The 15,782-nt window shown below is 43.4% G+C and overlaps 1 long non-coding RNA gene across 4 annotated transcripts in view; it reads left to right on the forward strand.

The window, feature by feature from the left end:
• LOC128112548 (uncharacterized) overlaps positions 1-15,782 on the forward strand; it is a 66,627-nt gene that overhangs the window by 25,750 nt on the left and 25,095 nt on the right. Inside the window, exons 2-4 of one of the 4 annotated variants that reach the window (XR_008219017.1) lie at positions 845-903; positions 3,018-3,166; positions 7,616-7,762. This is a non-coding gene — a long non-coding RNA (uncharacterized LOC128112548). Of the gene's footprint in view, positions 1-844; positions 904-3,017; positions 3,167-3,979; positions 6,885-7,612; positions 7,763-15,782 lie in introns of those variants that run through there. The other 3 variants (XR_008219016.1, XR_008219019.1, XR_008219018.1) reach the window with 3 other exon arrangements.

Here is a 15,782-nt window from a genome sequence, read left to right on the forward strand (position 1 = left end):
AAAGATATCAGATTCTCTAGAATTAGTGTTACGGGCAGTTGTGGGCTCTCTGAGGTGGGTGGTTACAGTCAGTTGTGAGCTCCCTAATGTGGGTGCTGGGAACTGGACTCTGGCCCTCTGCAAGAGCAGTGTGAGTTCTTAACCAATGAACTTCTTCAGCCCTTCTCACATTCTTAAAAATGCCATGCCTCACTTAATTATTACATTTCTGCAGCCATGTTCCTGACGACAGCAGCTTTTGCTATTGGAAAGGCAAAACCCTTTACATGGAGCTTGCACACGAGGGGGGCAAGGCCTGGTCTCCTCAGCCCAGTGGCTTGGGTCCATGTCTTGGCTTGCTGGTCAGAGTCCTGCCCATTGGGTATTTGGCCATCCAGGAAGAGTGATGAGTGATGGGAGAACCAAGTCCTAAGAGAGCTCTCTGGTGGTGCAGGTCTATCACTCGAGCTGCTGGGAGGCTGGAGCAGGAGGCTCACAAGGACCAGTCCATCCTGGGCAACTTAGTGAGACCCCATCTTCAAATAAAAAACAAATGAAAACCAGAGGTATAGCCTCCTGCCTTAACACTTGCTGAGCATACATGAAAGCCTTGGGTTCAAGCCCCAGTATTGGGGTAGGGGAGAATACCAAAGAGACTTAAAGAGATTTGTGTGTGTGTGTGTGTGTGTGTGTGTGTGTGTGTGTGTGTGTGTGTGTGTGTGTGTAGTGTATGGGTGTTGTATGTTGTGCATAAAGGTGTGTTCTCTCCTGCAGAGGCATTTGGAGGCCAGAAATTGACCTCAGATTCTCTTCCTCAATTGCTTCTGCCTCACTTTTTTTTTCTTTTTCTTTTTCTTTTTTTTAGGAAGGTCTGTCATTGAACTTGCCATGTTGGCTAGACTGGATGGCCTGCAGGTCTCGCAGGTCAGTAGGCTTATAGGTCCATAATGACCTACAGTGTGGGTGCTGGGGATCTGAACTCAGGTTGTTATGCTCACACACTTTCACCCACTGAGTCATCTGTTCAGCCCTTCTTTACCTGTTTTCCATATTCATGTACTTAGTATGGTGTGATTTTTCCTAAAGTACACTCATCCACCATGTTCCCTGGTTACACACACACACGCACACACACGAATATATGCCCCCCCCCACACACACACGAATATATGCCCATATATATATATACTCATGGAAAAAATATTTTAAAATACTGTATGTACAGAATGTATATAGACTTGTACCAAAAAATACACAGCATCTAGTATTATAAGGAATGTAGAGGTGGTTCAGATGGGAAGGCATACATAGGACCCACTTGGATACCTTTCTCCCAGAATTCTCCAAATGCCTGTGGTCTTCGGGTCCCCAGGACCTGACATCTGGGCTTCATCTTGCCTTAGTCTGGAATTTATTTCTTCCCCTCTCATTTCCAGGATTTCAGCTTTATTTTATCTTGTTCACTAGTGGAGTTATGGTTAAAGCACTAACTCTAGTTAGCTTTGAGTGTAAGGGCACATGGAAGGGGTCTCCCCTTAATCTTTGCTTATCTGAAACATTCCTTATCTTGTTATATTGGGGGAAGGGTTGGCTTGATGGAGGCACAGCTGTCTTGTATTGGCCTCAGTGTCCTGGTTAGAGATGTGATACCACCTCTAGTCTTGGCTTTTGTGACAGGCTCCCCTTCTGCCGACCAAGGAGCCTTCCTAGCTTGGGGTTTGAGATTTCAGTGCTGCCTGGGTGTTCCTGCTTTTTGAGTGGGATGTGCCGACCTCTCTAAAATATCTGCCTTTCCTGTCTCAGAAATTAAGCAGTGCTTGGATTATTTTTCCTTATGTTTTTTTTTCTCAGTTCTTTCTTACTACAATTTTTTTTTGAGTCATGGTTTCACTATACAGCTTTGGCTGGCCTGGAAGTCACTGTGTACACCAGGCTGGCTTCAAACTTACAGAGATCCACCTGTCTCTGCTTCCTAAGGGCTGGAATTAAATGCTTATGCCACCACACCCAGCCACCTTTCTAGAGTTTTAGAAGTTGAGCACATTGGGTGGAGCCCCTAAAGTTCCTTTTTTACCGCTGGTCTGTTTCTTTGACTTTTTAAGGAAAGCTGGTAAATCTTATCTTCCAAGTGGTCTACTGAAGAGCATTTGCATCTGGCTGTTGTATGTGTGACTCCTGTGCTCTCTCTTTCCTCCTCTTGCTGTGGTTTAAACTGTGTCCTGTTTTGTTTCATGAAGATTGTGTACTCTCAAAAATTGCTGATGATGAATGCTATGAAGTTTTTTCTGTTCCCTCTCCTGCTTCTGTCTTCTTGCTTCTGTCTTCTCAATGATAGATGATAGATAGATGATAGATAGATAGATGATAGATAGATAGATGATAGATGATAGATAGATGATAGGTAGATAGATAGTTGATAGGTAGATAGATGATGGATAGATGATGATAGATAGATAGATGATGGATAGATGATGATAGATAGATAGATAGATAGATAGATAGATAGATAGATAGACAATAGATAGATAGATGTTAGGTAGATAGATGATAGATAGATAGATGATAGATGATAGATAAATAGATGAAATATGACCTTGTTTATTTTTGCCCGTTGCTATGTTTGATGCCTTCTTCAAATGTTGCAGTATGTGTATACTTGTCAGTGTTTAAGAAATGGTCCTCCACTCAGTGCACAGGAGACTGATTGCCCGCATAGCTGGCCTCTCAGTAGGTATTGTCAGAATGAGCTGACTGTGTGCATGAGGCCGCTGCTCTCACAGAAGGTATTGTGAAAATGGAAACTGCCTTATTTGATGAAGATCTGAAATGGAGTCTTCACAGATTTTTCCTTTAGGACCAATCTGTTCCTTTGCGGATTTACCCTTCTTTCTGCCTGGGACATACCTATCTGAACTCCTTATTCAGGAGCATTTGGAACCAAATTTTTACACAAGGGCTTCACTTTGAGCCCAGCATCATTTGTCAGCTAAGCCCATATCCTCTCTGGCTCAAGTTCTCTTAACTGTTTGTCCTTGTAGGGATGAGGCAAGAGACTAACTGAAGGCTAGAGACGGCCGAACCATGTGTGAATGCAGACTCTCTACAGTACCTCTGATCCAGGTCCTGCCTCACCTACCTCCCAAGGGATGCTCAGGATCTGAGGACCCGTCACCTCCAAGCTCTGCAGGTGAACTGTATATACTTAGATCACAGGCTCTTCCTCTCCACTTACACCATTATTCTTTCTCCATCACTCTTCCCCCAAATGTTCTGACAGCTGCCCTATGGTGGTATTTTATTTGTACTGAAATGTGATTTTATTTGTATGTTAATAAATAAAGTTGCCCGGGGGTCAGAGCTATTAGAGCCATAGCAAAAGCTGGGCGTTGGTGGTGCATGCCTTTAATTCCAGTACTTGGTAGGCAGAGCTAGGCAGATCTCTGTGTGGTCAAGGATACAGCCAGCATTGGAGACACATGCCTTTAATCTCAATACCATAGAAGACCTGGAGGGCTGTACATACAGGCAGTGACAAAGCAGTCATGTGTTTGGGTTTACAACCAATAAGAAGGCAGAACAGACAGTCTCCATAAAGACAAACAGACAGGAAGTAGCTCTCTTTTGGAGAAGTCTCTTGGCTTAAGAGGCTAGCTGCAGCAGGCGGGTAAGGCTCTTGACTCTGATCTCTTGGCTTCTGTGCATTGGTTCTCTGTTTCTTATTTAATAAGATGGTTGGTTACATCTACACTGCCCGCTGATGTTAACCTCTCTGGTGTATGCATTTATAACTATTTAATTTCTCTATTGTCATTTCAGGAAGGTTTTAGATGGGAGACAAGACGAATATGTATACTCAGTCTAACACATTTAAGCAAAATGTTATTCTTTTTATATGACTGTCAGAAGTGGCTGTGTGGTAAGTGTGTGTGTGTGTGTGTGTGTGTGTGTGTGTGTGTGTGTGTGTGTGTGTGAGAGAGAGAGAGAGAGAGAGAGAGAGAGAACCAAAGCACAGAAAACACTATAGGGTTTAGTTAGGGCTTTATTACTGTGAAGAGACACCATGACCACAGCAACTTGTACAAAGGAAAACATTTAATTTCTGGATGGCTTACAGTTCAGAGGTTTAGTCCATTATCATCATGGTGGCATGCAGGTGCTGGAGACATGGGGCTGGAGAGGTACATAAGAGTTCTACGTCTGGAGCCACAGGAAGCAGGAAGAGAATGAGTCTCACTATGTGTGGCTTGAGCTTCTGAGACTTCAAAGCCCACCCTCAGTGACACGCTTCCTCCAACAAGGCCACACCTCCTGATAGTGCCACTCTCTATGAACCTATGGGGCCATTTTCATTCAAACTACCACATGGTTCATATTTAGTTATAGTAACTAAAACTTCATAAGCTTCTGATTCACCATGCAGGGAGCAGCCATTTGAATCTTTGACTTCTGTGAATCCTTCATGTGCTGGGCTCCAGTGAGGCCGGGTTAAGAGCCCTGAGAGAATTGTCTCCCCTCGAGCAGCTGCTGCAACATCAGGGCCTGGGAGGCCAGCTTCTGGGAAGGCTTTGCATAATTAATTGAGGTCTGGAGCTGGCCTCCTCCTGTCTCTCTGCGATATTCATATGCACTCCAAACTGCTGGTGATGTTCTCAAAGGAAGGAACTGAAGAGAAAAAGATTCTGTTACCTAGAAACCTCGTCGCACAGGACCAGCCTCGGCAGGCCCTCCTGCCCTTATCTACCAGATATGATTTGAGGAGTCTGTGAATAGACAATATTTCTGAAGTTTTCAAGACTGCCCTGAAGAGAATAGAAGTGATACTTGTTAAAAGAAGGTGATTGGAAAATACAAATAATACAGCAAAGTATCAGGCAAGTGAAAAACTACCAGACACACTAGAATAACTGAGCTGTGGAATCAGCCCAGGATAGAGAAGAAAAGCTCACAAAAATGAGGTACATAAACACAATGGAATATTATTCAGCACCAAAGAAAAACTAAATCACACAATTTCAGTAAAATGAATGTGGCTGAAAGACAATGTTGAGTAAAGTTAAGTCTTACATGGAAGGACAAGTACCACATGCTTCTCTCACATGGGGTAGCCAAAGCAGTCAGCTTGGAGGTAGAGTAGTGAATGCTGATGAGATCGGGAAGTGGAGGAGCAGAAGAAGACAGGATGGTGTTGATCAGGACTCGCTGCCTGCATGTGTGGAAATACCACACTGAGCCGCATTAGTGTGTGTGCATGTGTGTGTGTGCAACACATGTTAATTAAACATTTAAAGTGCCATATAAAAATATCGTAAGAAGAAAATGACTATATCACCCCATTTAAATAGAAATCACCAGACCTCCAAACTACCGCAGACCGGACCCCTTTCTCTGTTTAACTTGAGTGGAATCACCTTGCTTGCTTTTAGTTGGATTTCAAAGACTAATTAAGGATGCATCTGGCATTGACTTGTAACCACCATACACTCTTGTAACTGCTGTACTATTAACCATCATTGTTGCATTATGGGAAACACAGTGACATCAGAGCATCAGGGTAAAGACTTCTGTATTGGTTCAGGCAAAATGTGGCAGGAATCCAGATGCTCCTGGAGACACAAGGGTACCTGTTGCTGGGTCCCCAAGTTTCTAGCTCCTAGTGCCTCAGCATGTGACACTCATGGAAGGGAGGTCTTTAAAGGAGAAATTGTGTCAGTGAGGTCACATGGGTGTGGACTTCATGCAATCTCTGCCCATAAGAGGAGGAAATTTAGACACATTCTGAAATGCCAGGGCTGCACACGCAGGAGGCATGTAAAGGCATGGGAGGGAGGCAGCCATCTGCAAATCAGACACAGAGAGAGGCCACAGAGGAGACCAGATCTGCTGACACCTTGGACTGTATTTTAGCATTTCAGCTCTGATAGAGAATGAATTTCTATAGTTTAAACTATGCAGTGTATGATATTTTGTTATAGCATCCTGGGCAAATGAATGCACTTGTTTTTTTTATCTACATTTGATTTTTAAACTGCACATTAAAAGCCTATATAAACAATATGGATAAGACACTTCTTAACCCAGCTTTGGCTAACAGTTGCAAATGCGAACATTAGACCCTTGCTGAGAACCTTAACCACAAGTGGCATTGTTTGGCAGTCACTGCGATCAGGTGATCTGAAGCATTGACTTGATCTCATCTTGGGCTTCCAGGTGGAGCTCAGAGCCCCATGCTCTCCTGTGAGGGTTCCTCTACCTCAAGGAAGCCTTGCCCGACATGGAAGGTCTTAGAGAGGAAGAGGAAACTGGAAAAGAGGAAGAGAGGAGGAGTGGGGGGCACTTCTGGTGGGCAGTGTACTTGAGAGTCCATTTCCCCATTTATCATCATCCTGGACAGAAGCAACCTTGGGGGAAGATGCTGCAGTGGACATCTTGAGAAACTGCCTCTCTCAGGAAAGGTCCTTCACTGGCTGAGCCTCCTGGGAAGGCATCTGAGTGGCTGACCTTGATAACCAGGCTGAGAAAGAAAAACAGTAGTTTATTCATTTAGCTATATGCTAAAAACGCTTGTTTTCAGGTCACTGACTGGGCTGAGGAAACACTTGCATATTGGTTTGTCTGCAGCCCCGACCTGGAGTTTGCCAGTTATCACAACACACTAGAGACAACCAAGAAAGCCAGAGGATGTTCAGATCGTCACCGTGGGGTGTCCTGCTGTCTGTTGGCACTTATGCTAACCCAAGCCTCAGATCCAGTCAGTGAGTGATAAAGAATGAAAATGAGATTTGGGAAGTGCTTGCTTTATGTGTGGAAGGACCTGAATTCCATCCCTAGTGCCTGTGCAGAAAACGAGGCGTGGCGGTCGCACAGTTTTATTCTCTGCAAAATGCTGAGGCAGGAGGCAAGAACAGGTGGGCCCCTGAAACTTTCTGGCAGCTCGTCTAGCCTACTGTAAGTTCCAGGCCCAGAGGAGACCTTGTCTCAAACAAAAGGTGTCTTCTGGCCTCCACATGTATACACATGTGTACAAGTATACCTTGCACCCACATGTGTGCCCGTACACACATAGTCTGTCAAACACAGAATGAAACTGAAGGAGAGTTACAGACTTAGACTGAAAAGAGAAAAGATATACTAACACACACATGCACACACACTCACATATGTACATGCACACACATTCACATATGTACATGCACACACATGTGTACACACATGTGCAACGCACTTACACATGTGCACACATATACACACATGTACATGCACACATACATGCACAGACACAGACAGACAGACAGACAGACAGACAGACAGACACACACACACACACACACACACACACACACACACACACAGACGAGCTGTGGGTATGAGAGAAAGCAAGAACCAGTAGGGCAAAGGAGATGGTCACAAGGGTCGCCCCAGGAGAGCTTGGGTCCTGTGGGATTGTCATCCATGGCGCTTTGGGTTTTCCCTCACCTCTTCTGGTTCTGTTTAAACCCAGAGGCTGTGTCAGACCTTTAGGAAGCCCAGCATGCTTGCAAATGTGATATGCTTTCTAATGGGTATTCATGGATTCACTGAAATGGAACAAAAAGTAATGGGGACAAGTTGCTATTTTCATGTTTGATTTAACTAGCAGGTTATGCCTGAGACTTGCTGAGCTGTGAGCTGGAGGCTTCATCCAGGTGGAAGAGTCAATGCAAGAGCGGGCTGGAGGCCACACTGGAGCGGGCGATGCTGGTTCTTTTGGATGAGTCTTTCCTGCAAGCATGAGGCTGCTTCTCTGGTGCTTGTTAAATACTGTATTTATGCCATGTGTTTGTATACAGTGGGATTAGGGGACCAAACCGAATCACTGCTGATAGTTGCTTGAAGGGATGTTTGACTAGGAGATTTACACAGTGTTCTTAATAATCTTTTTTATTTATTTATAGAATGTTATCATTCCAAACATACAGAGCTACCATCCCCAAGGAGAGACGCCTTCTATTTGAGGATCACCAGCTCTGCATGTTGATTTTCAAAGAGATAAAAAGAGCATCTGGCCACCACAGTGCAGGCTGCAGTCCCCTCCCTCTTCATTATGCGGAGAGTGGATGAGATTTTTGCTTCATTCCTATTTATACAAATAAAGACAACAATCTGGGAGATAAGTCACGCTGGCATGGAGCACCACCGATCTTGCTGGGTTGAAATGTACACGTTCCATTAACAACAATTATAGTGTATAATTAAGATTTGGGTTCCCAAGTGGGACTCGGGAGCTTTCTCAAATAGTGATGGGTTTAGGGGAGATATGTTAAAATGAATATATGCCTTCCATCATCTTCCCAATAGTCCCCCCACTCTTGCCCATCTCCCCAAATCACCACCAGTGCCAGTGTCCAGGATGGTCTACACAGAATGTAGTGTTCAAGTGCCCCCTAGTGTAGCCAGGCATGTGGTTGCTATGATAACAGACGTGACTTTAGAAGACGCTGGCAAGCAAAGCTATCTGTGTTCCCATGCATTTATGGAGTTCCTATGCAATGGGGTCCATGTAGCAGAATGGGGTTCAGATTAAGATGATTTCAAATGGCCTCTCCTGGATAAGGCTGTCTGTGGAAGAAGGCTTTTGTAGACCTCCACCTTTAGATTTAGATGGAAATTTCCTGAGGCATTTGTAATCTTGGTGTGTGCACACACGTATGTAGTAAATAAGCACAGAGAAAGGGCTAATGACGCTGAAGCCCTCTCACCTGGGAGGGGTCTGGACACCACCTCTCTTCCTGCAGATTGCTTCATCTTCTAAAGCAGTGATTATCAACCTGTGGGGCTTGACCTCTTGCGGGGGGGGGGGTGGGTGGTGGTGTCAAATGACCCTTTCACAGGGGTCGCCTGAAATAATCGGGAAACACAGATATTTGCATTTGCAATTCGTCATACTTGCAAAATTGCAGTTATGAAGCAGCAGCAAAAATAATTTTGCAGTTGGGGTCACCACAGCCTGAGGAACTGTATTAAAGGGGTTTGGTGTTAGGAAGGCTGAGAACCGCTGCTCTGAAGAGAACTCTGACTTGTCTTGCATCAGTGAGTGCTGTTGTGGCATAGTACCTTTCTAAGAGCAATTACCACAGTGACAGGGTTTGTGAAGTCTAGACTGTGATGGTTTTCCCTAATATGAGGCATTTTCCTTTGGTGACCAAGTGGCTACCAATAACAGTTTCACCAGCCAAATCCCAAATTTCTAACTGTATTTCAGAAACAGAGGAACAACCCCACCTCCCCAAAGAATCCTATAGCAGGTCCACATGACCAGGGGAATAATTGTTGGTTCAAAAATTTCAGGGCTGAGACAGGCCGGGTAGAGATGAGGGGGCACATTTGTGTCACCTGTGCCGGAGTGGGGCATATCCTCTGGTGTTCTTTGGTAGGCATCTATGGTTATAGCAAGGATGGGTTAAGGAAGCTGATTCTTGTTACTCTGTGAGTACGCATTTTCCCAGGAAGGCTGGGATGGGAGGTTGCACTAGATTGCTGCTCTATCTGGACAGTTGAGGCACATTGATGTGCTTTCATGCTGAAGATCCAGATGGAGTAGATATTTCCTACAAGAGTGTATTACTTTAAAGAGTTAGGTCTGCAGATAGCACATGATACTGGAGTTGCTACTTTTCAGAATCCCTGGGGGAAAAATGGCTCTGGAAAGAACAGTCTGTTGATGACTTGAGTGGATTTCTTTGATACCTAGAAGCACAAGTGTGGTGTGTGGTAAAAAGAAGACAACAAAAGAGACTGAACAGGTATAAACAAACTCCTGAATTCTGATATGAGTGGTAGGTCATGATGGAGTAATTTTGTCGAAGTCCTGGCATGGAAATTATTGATGACTTATCTCAAATCAGCCATCCTCTTCCCTCTTCCTGTAGAAAACTTAATTTGTTGCAAATATGGATTCCAGGTGGATAACTAGTACCTTTCTCTAGTTGGAATGGTCATAAGTATTTCTTTGAAATACGTAGAGAAGCGTAGAAGAATGTCTCCATCTTGCTGGAGGCTACATTTGTGTGTGCCTTGCTGCAGTTGCTGCAGCCGACTGCCACGATAGGAGAGGGCTTACCCAGGGATGAGAACGAGAGACTCCAAGTCAGCCAGTCAGGAGCTGGCCACTTCAGATCTCTGATCCATCTGAGCACATCATATACATGTATGCGCATGCAGATGATGTAACACACTTTCCTCAATCTTCAGCTACTTCCGGTCAGATTTTCTGTTGCTCTCAGATGAAAACAACAAGAATAGCACCACTCCTCTTTAGAACAGTGCACCACAATGATGCGCTTGAACAATCAGCACTCCAGAGCACAGGTACTGATGAAGCAAAGAGAGAAAATTTGGTGGTCTTCAAGACTTAGTTCTGACAAGTGCTCCAATGCCTCTGTTCTTCTCTAACTGGAGACACTAGGATAACAAAGTCTATGAAAATATAGTAAATATTTTGTTCTTTGACAATTTCATATATATAAATAGTATATCTTAATTGTCTCTACCTCAACACCCTCCACTCCTTCAGGCACCTATAACATACCTCCTGAGTCCAAACAGTGCTGCTTCTGGGGATGTTAACTGATACTGTAGGCTTGTTCTTGAGCAGGTAGCCACAGCTGCATTGAGGTCATAAGAGCAGTGGCTGTGCCGTGTCCAGAAGACACCTTTCACAGCGTCCTCCCCATCCCCAGCTCTTACCAATTTTCCTTGATGTTCCCTAAGCTGTGTGTGTGTGTGTGGGGGGGGGGAGTTGACATAAATGTCCCATTTAGGGGAGAGCATTCAGTAGTCACTTATTTTCAGCACCGTGACCAGTTATGAGTCTGCACTAACTGCATGATCTCTGTAGAGAGAAGTTTTTCCAGCCATGGTTGAGGACAGCACTAACCTATAGGTATGAACATAAATATTTAGAAGTCAGTTTGACAACATTTCCCCTTTAGGGCCTATGACCTTCCAAGCCATGGGATTTTGACCATGTTTACAGTATCAGCCATGATTTCCCTCCTGAGTAGCAACCCTTACGTCCAATACAAAAGCATCTGGTCCCCCCTGTCACCTTTGTGTCACCATCACACCAGCGAGAACACCTCATCGGTTTGGTTTTGTAACTATGCAAAGTTCATTGCTGGATAATTCCATTGGATTTTTTCCCCCAGTGAACTTTCCCCTCCATAGCATCTTCTGGAACTCTGAAAGCTAGCCAGCAGGGTCAGAGAGGTTTTTAAAGATGATTTCTCCATAACCTGCATCTAAAGTGTTGTTTTCAGCAGTAGGAGCTTAACATCTAGTTCTGGTAGGTAACTAAGAGCAATTGCAAACGTTTGTGTTGTTTTGGATGCCTCTGGGACATCCCTGACTAATAACCCATAGGAAGCCCCCATCTATCTTATTGTTATTGTTTTTTCTTTTTAGCTAAGCTGGTCTTGAACTCATTATATATCCTAGGCTGGCCTTGAACTAATAATCCTCCTGCCTCAGCCTCTCAAACACTGAAATTACAGTCATATGCCACCATTCCTAGCTGTGTTTTTTTCAACAATGGTAGACTTTGGTAAATGAGGAAAAAAATACTGTAATCTATAAATATTTATATAAATAGAGTTTATTAGTATAATAAAGTATAATTTAGGAAAGGTTAATTAGATATGTTTTTAATATTGGCATATTGGTTGCAAGTAATAAGCAGTTCACAAAAACATAATTATTCACAGATTTTCCAAGTCCAACAATTTTAAACAGCCCATGTGTTGTGAGGGTGCTGTGTATGGAGTGTCAGTGGGGAAGCCATGTCTGGCCATAGGATATCATACACTCCACCCTGTGTCCAGCACTGTGAGCCTGTGTGTGACGGGGCAGAGGGAACCAGAGCTCAGAGAATTGAATGTGAAATGACCTTCACAGGCTCACATGTTTGAATACTTGGTTCCCAGCTGGTGGTGCAGTGTGGGGAAGTTGTGGAACCTTTAGGAGGTGGAGTCTCATTGAATAAAACAGGTCATTTGAAGCCTTGGAGCTTTATAGCCCTGCTGCTTCCTGTTTACTCTCTGCTTCCTGAGTGGATTCAGTCCCTGGCCTGCTCCTGTGACCATGCCTTCCCTGCTGTGATAGACTGTCTCCCTTTGGAGCCGAAGCCAAAGCTTTTCTCTCTTCAGTTCCTTTTGTCAGTGTGCTTAGTCACAGCACAGGCAAGGAAACTGAGACACCTGCTCTAGATGGCTGTGGCAGTGTGCTCCTCTTTTCCTCTCAGCCATCACCTTTGACCTTCAACTTCAGGGAAAGAGGGGCAGGGTAAACTTAGTGTCTTTGCTGATCCCTGCCATCCTGACACTTGGAGAGTTCTAACATCATTCTGTGATCACAGACAGTACATGGAAGAATATTCTGAGGGAAGCAAATTTTCCAAGAGCTCTTGAAGTGATTGTCTTGAAATGCATTCCCAAGAATTGAACTGGGATACTTTCTCATGTCATTCTTGGACACTTGGAAGAAGAGGTTGGAGTCAGGAGACATCTCACATGGAGAATGTGACACTTCGCTGAGAAAGAATAGGGTTGAGAAATAGACAGTCCTACCTTTAAATGCCTGGTTGTGTGACCATGACCTGAATAATTGAAATCTGATGACAAGGTTGTGTGTGATCTTCAAGGATGGTGTCTGAGGAGGAACTCAGCACAGTGTTTGGTTCAAAGTCAGCATCCAGTAACTGCCAGAGAAGAAGCCAAGGGCATGCTTCAAAGAACATCATGGGAGCCCAGCTGGGAGACCAGCTCCTACATTTTATGACAAAGTACTCTTGAGGAGAGAGGGATAAGAGATATTAGAAGGATAGAGAGGAGAGAAACAGATAGAAACACAGGATAGCCTTGAGAGGGCCTGGATCATTATCCACCAGCCCCTCCTGTCTCTTCTAAAGGGCTATTTATAGGAATGCCAAGGGATGGAGCAAAAGACCTCCCCCTAGGTCAACTAAGTGTAGACCTTCCAATCACTTTGAAACCATGTATGTTGTCAAGCAATCCTCTAATGCAGTCCGGCTGCATGAAGCAAGCTCAAATCTCACTATAAAACCTTTGTGGGCCTCCACAACTCCCCCTTCTTGATATAATAAAGGGAACCCAGGTCCCTCAGATAGACTGTGCCTGTCTTAGGTCATTATTCTTGATTAATTTTGCATGCATACATACATTCAGGAAGTTATCAAGAAAAAAGTTGCCAGTCTTTGTCTACCAGCCTCTGGCAAGAGTGGTTATAGAGCTCTGACCAAAGTCCCTACTAAGAGCTTGCAGACATCCATAGTGATCTCCATAGCTGCCACACCTCCCAGTAAAGGAGTAGAGGATAACAAAGATGGAATATCCTTTTTGGAATGGGTTTAAGATGACTAGAGCAGTCTCAACTGTAATAAGCCCTTTTCCTGGATCAAAACTCTCTCCTAACAGATGTTCAAAAAATTTTTTTAAGAGACTGCTTTAATTCTCAGGAGAAAACAATCATTTTAAATCACTTTAAACTATCCACTCAAGTGAACAAAACCCCATGCTAATTATAAAGACACTATTAGCTGTTTAAGTGCCTCACATATGTGTGTTCCTACCACAGCAGTAGAATTTCTGTACAAACTAAATTGATTGTGGGAGGCCTACCCCTTTCTGAATAGAAACAGAAAAAGAATGGAAACTTCTAGGAAGAAGACAGAAAAGCTCCTCTTATTATGACACCTTCACTTAAGTTTTCCAGGGGCCACTGAAACCATAAAATTGTATTTTGAGCTATCATAAAAAGTGTTCAAATATATCTGAAGGTAAAAGAATAATAAAAATAATTCTAGTATATACATCACTATACACTTTTTACAATCTTACATTCAACATTTACAATTTTTACAAACTTACATTCAACATTTACATTTTTTACTTTCAATATTTACACTTTTTACAAACATATTCAAAAGGAAATTCTATGGAACTATTTTACAAACCTATCTAGAAGAGTCTCTTAACAGAAATGACTTACATTCAAAAGCAAATTCTATAGGACTACTTTACAAACTTTAACACACATCTAGAAGAGATTTCTTAACTGAACTATTATATTTTCTTTCAGCAAGATAGAAAGTACACAAATCATTAGTTACCATAGTAGAAATTGTAGGTGAACTCAACACTGCTTTATTTCTGAAAGTTTGGAGTTCATGGTCAGCTTTGATACCATTCTGAATGTTTTCCTGACAGTTTGGAGTCAGAGCCTCTCTGTTCCACACATTGTACCGAATGCTAAGACAGCCATCAAGCTTCTGAGGGTACAATTTCCCCCTTCTTAATTTTTTTAAGCTGCATTTTAAGACTGCTATGAGTTCTTTCAATGATGCCTTGTCTTTGATAGATTTTTATTAGCTCAATGTTTCTGACAAGGTTATTTGTTCACAACAATTGCTATTGTTCAAAGGAGTCAAGAGCATAGCTGTGTTGTTTTATTTATCATGAAACACATTAGCTCACTCTGAGGAAGAACATTTTCATGGTTTAGTATTTTCACTTCACTTACCAGCTTCTCAATCCCTGATGCCAGTGTTTTCTTTTTTTGCATTTCAAGCACAGCCAAAGCTTTTTATTTGCCCGTAAACTTTTTCCATACCTAAATGCAATTTCCCAGTGTATGGACCACTTTCCCTTGTTTTCTAAAGGGTTTCAAAGTGACTTGTTGACAAACAGTATTAGCATTTAATTGCCTCCTGACAGGCAAGCTGTTTGCCTAGTTCTAGTTCTCAAGAGGCAAGCTAACAAAGCTTGTGGAAAAAACTAGCATTTTGAGCTGAAAGCAACAACAACAACAACAGAGTTTGGGGGCAGTGCAGTACCGGTACCTCTTTTACAGAATACATTTCCCAAGCTGCCTTTCTCTATATTGCCATGCTGCTATGAACAAACTACATTTCCCATGCTGCCTTTCTGGGTCTGGGAGAAAACTTCTGTTCACAAGGTCTGTGTTCTATCAAGTATTTGCTTTTACCACAGGAAGTTTTTGAGTCAAGATTTTGCTCTTTTACCATGGGAGATTTATGTTCTCCCTGATAAGTGTATTTCCTTCACCTGACACATTTCAAAAGAGTGGACTGCATCCATCCACACGCGTGTGCATTTGGATAGGCGCTTTGGTGCCAGAAGCAAAAACCCCTCAGGGCTTGCTCCCCTGATTTACTGGATCAGTAAAAGAAGTGAAAGTACTTGAAATAAAAGCCTTTTCAGAGAGCTTTTTTCCATGATAAATCTCCTGCTTGTCCCTTCTCCCAAGATGCAGAGTCTCTGATGCCTTAACCAAGGCTCAGTTTCTCTGCTAACTGCTTTCTGTTCTGGGGATAGGGGCTTGAGTCCCTGATCTAGGAACTTAGACCCTGCCTCCCTCATTGCAGGGAGGATTTCAAAGCCTCCATTGCTGCCTTCACACCAGCAGTCCCTTCCCAGGTCCCACCCCGCCTCTATTGTGGCTCCACCCTGGGGAAGCTGTCCCTACTGGGCTTTCCACCTGCACTTTATCTGGCATAGGCTCTGGCCACAGGGGATTCTGGCTGCTGTTTTTCTAATACTGTCTTGAAGGAGAGATAGGACTAGCAGAGAGGATTTGCCATATTCCAAGAGGTTTTTTGTTTGTTTTTTCTAGGGCCATTACAGGTGATTTTCTCGTTCTGATAGATTTTTCAGGTGAGTTTAATTTTGCGCTTTCAGGAAGAAAAAAATCTGAGAAGGAAAGTCCTGAAGAGCTTCCAGTCTTTTAGAGAG

This window comes from Peromyscus californicus, unplaced genomic scaffold (genome assembly GCF_007827085.1).
Source record: "Peromyscus californicus insignis strain IS unplaced genomic scaffold, ASM782708v3 Scaffold_17__1_contigs__length_78620276, whole genome shotgun sequence".
Taxonomy (NCBI): Eukaryota; Metazoa; Chordata; class Mammalia; order Rodentia; family Cricetidae; genus Peromyscus; species Peromyscus californicus.